Source organism: Hydra viridissima, unplaced genomic scaffold (assembly GCF_058129835.1).
Source record: "Hydra viridissima isolate aposymbiotic clone 2 unplaced genomic scaffold, HvirCarnegie_v1 scaffold_10, whole genome shotgun sequence".
NCBI lineage: Eukaryota > Metazoa > Cnidaria > Hydrozoa > Anthoathecata > Hydridae > Hydra > Hydra viridissima.
In genome coordinates this window covers 14,717,620-14,721,376 of record NW_028324309.1, presented here as the reverse complement: position 1 = coordinate 14,721,376, position 3,757 = coordinate 14,717,620, and the positions used below count along the sequence as shown (strand labels likewise).

The 3,757-nt window shown below is 28.4% G+C and overlaps 1 pseudogene; it reads right to left on the bottom strand.

Moving 5' to 3' along the window:
- Positions 1-1,845: 1,845 nt before the first annotated feature.
- On the bottom strand, positions 1,846-3,323 carry LOC149883268 (uncharacterized; annotated as a pseudogene).
- Between the last annotated feature and the right edge of the window lie 434 nt (positions 3,324-3,757).

Below are 3,757 nucleotides of genomic sequence, written 5' to 3'. Positions count from 1 at the left end.
CCATGAAATACAAATCAAAAATCTATAAAAACCGTTACAAATTGCAAAAATTACTGTATCGTGTGCTCTGACGTCATATTAGGAAAAAGAGGAGGAAAAGAAAGAAAGAAAGAAAGCAATAAAGAAGTAAAGAAATGAAAGAAAGCAATAGAGAAATAAAGAAAAGAAAAGAAAGAAAAGAAAGGAAAGAAAAGAAAAGAAAAGGAAAGAAAGAAAAGAAAGAAAAGAACGAAAAGAACGAAAAGAAAGAAAGAAAAGAAAGGAAAGAAAGAAAGAAAAGAAAAGAAAGAAATGATATAGGCCTAATCACCAGTATCAAATTTCGAAAGAAGAAATTTATTTCTATGCCTGCGTTTTGAAACCAATTCGTTCTTCTTATTCAATAAGGTACCTTCATTAAACATAATAATCATGTACTTCTCAGCAGATCCCGCATTCCATTGAGCTACGATTGTCTGCCAATTCATCTAGCGAACAAATCTTCAGAAATTCTTCTTATATGTATGAGGAAGCCTTAGAAAAATCAGGTTACGACCAAATGCTTATATACATCCCCAATTTACAACCTGTTAACAACAAAAGTCGTAAGCGAAGAATTATCTGGTTCAATCCTCCTTACAGCAAAAATGTTTGCACAAATATAGGAAAGCGGTTTTTAAACCTGGTCGACAAACATTTCCCAGTAACCCACAAACTCCATAAGATTTTCAATAGAAATTACATTAAAGTGAGCTACAGCTGCATGCCGAACATAAAAGACATCATAAATTCCCACAACCAAAACATTCTGCAAAAAAACCAGCAGCAAAAAAACCCCAACATTACAGAAAAAACCTGTAATTGCATCAATAAAAATAAGTGTCCTTTACATCAAAATTGTCTTACAAAAAACATAGTCTACCAAGCCACCATCTCTTTCAGCAACCCAGTAATAAAAGAAAAAATATATTACGGCATCAGCGAAACACCTTTCAAACTAAGGTATGCAAACCACCAAAAATCCTTTAACATTGAAAAATATAAGAACGACACAGAACTATCGAAAGAAATATGGAAAATGAAAGAAGAAAGTTTCACACCTATCGTTAAGTGGAAGATAATCAAACATTGCAAATCGTACAACCCGGCCACAAAATGTTGCAAGCTATGCCTGCATGAGAAGTACATGATTATTATGTTTAATGAAGGTACCTTATTGAATAAGAAGAACGAATTGGTTTCAAAACGCAGGCATAGAAATAAATTTCTTCTTTCGAAATTTGATACTGGTGATTAGGCCTATATCATTTCTTTCTTTTCTTTTCTTTCTTTCTTTCCTTTCTTTTCTTTCTTTCTTTTCGTTCTTTTCGTTCTTTTCTTTCTTTTCTTTCTTTCCTTTTCTTTTCTTTTCTTTTCTTTCCTTTCTTTTCTTTCTTTTCTTTTCTTTATTTCTCTATTGCTTTCTTTCATTTCTTTACTTCTTTATTGCTTTCTTTCTTTCTTTCTTTTCCTCCTCTTTTTCCTAATATGACGTCAGAGCACACGATACAGTAATTTTTGCAATTTGTAACGGTTTTTATAGATTTTTGATTTGTATTTCATGGCTGATGATTGCCGCTAGGCATGAAACTTTAAGTACCATACATAGTTGTTGTTTCTTCGTTTTATATATATATATATATATATATATATATATATATATATATATATATATATATATATATATATATATGTATGTATATATATGTATGTATGTAAATATATATATATATATATGTAAATATATATATATATATATATATTATACATTATGATATTTATTAAAATATTATTTATTAAATAATGACATATGTAGCAAAAATAGTTTCAATCTTCACCTTCATTTTCACTATTTTCAAATACAATTTCAGGATGACTTTCATGTAAGGGAAAAATTTTGTTTTTCTTATTGTGTCCTTCCTGGTGACATTTTTAACATGTAATAACTTTTGAATGGAAGAATATTTTCTGTAAAACCAAATTGCTTTTATCTCATCAAATGAATAATTGTATAGAATCGATTTTTGCTTAGATTGATATGTGAAATCTCATAATACTTTATTTGCTTATTTAAGCGTTCTAATTCATTTGAATTAAAGTATCCATACCCCTAATTAAATAACTTGGAATATTTTTCCATTAACATACCAAGATGATTTCTCAAATAATGCATATATGGCATTTTTGAAATTTTATTTGTACCAGCATTATGTAGAAATAGTTGAAAATATGCCTCTGCTCGAAAATTGAAAGATTTTATACGATCAGGATCATGGTGAACGGAACGAATATCCTTATAAAATTTGATACATTGCATGTTAGTATATGTATATAAGAAAATAATAGCCTTCCATAACTAAAGAAAATTATTTTCAGCTTAATCAATTTACTTAAAAGTTACTTATTACTAATAACTATAAAATTAAAATAATAAAACTAAAAAATGTACTGAGCCAAATCAGCCCATGCATTGTAAAGTTGAAGGATATGTCTTAATTTTAGACTTTTTTGATACTGCCATGAAACACCTTTATTCTCAACAAAAATAGTATGGAAAGTATCTATGTTTGCTTCTAAGATCTTGCAATCATTGCCATCATTCTCAAATTCTCTGTTCCATCATAATGTTTCTTTTTGCTAAAAATAATTATGTGCAGTATTAGATTTAATGGTTATGAAAACCATTACAAGTCCATAATTATTAGTCCATCGAACTAAAAACTAATTATTATTTATTATATGCACTTAAAATTCTATAATTAAATAATATATTTGTATAGTGTATTGTACTGAATTTCATCATGGGTAAAACAAGAAAACATGTAGCGCTTCTTAAGACTTCTTAAGGACCTGTTTACAATTAACTAATTATTTTCTAATTTCTATACTCAAATTTAAAATAAATCATAAAAAAAAGCTAAAAATAAAATATACACATTATATTACAAAAAAATCAATAATGATATATTTACCTTTTAAAATAACAATCAAGTTAAAATGCTAAATATGAACACCCAATCTTTCTTAATCCGTCAGACAAAAGGTTTTCTTGTGAACGCTTATTTATTACATCGAAAAAAAATTTCCAAAAATATCTATGGTGTGCCAAAATTAAATGCAAGCCACATGGTGGCATGAAATCAATAATCAATCCTTTATTTAACACTGTTCCCTTAAATAATAAATAACGTTTTAGTATACTTTTCTTTTAATTTTCATGTTTCAGAAGAACCTAAGTTTTAACTATAAGATTGTTGTTAATAACTTAAAACAGAAAGTACAAAAAATATTTACCCATTGTCCATAATTGTCATCAGTAAACTTATATTGTGCTGAATCTTTGCTTGGTCTAAGCCCTATTTCAATCCTTGCATGGTCCCCCCCGTTCTTGCATATCAACAACCGATTGAATAGGACCAATCTTTTTATTTATGGCGGCCCAGTCATAAATCGGCAACTTGCAATGATTGCAACCATATGTTTGATTACTGGAGCATTTACCAATAACTTCCTTAATAAAACTAAGATCTGCAACTATAAATAAAATCACATTAAAGTGTTTAGTTTTACTTCCATTAAGACACACTGTTAATCCATTTTTAACTAGATTTGTCAAATCTGTGTATACTTTTTGCATATGTAACTCAATATTCTCATGACTTTCATTACCACGCCAAAGAGTTGTTATAAGTTGTCCGTATGGGCTGTTAATCATATGAGTTAACCCTTTGCACTCCAG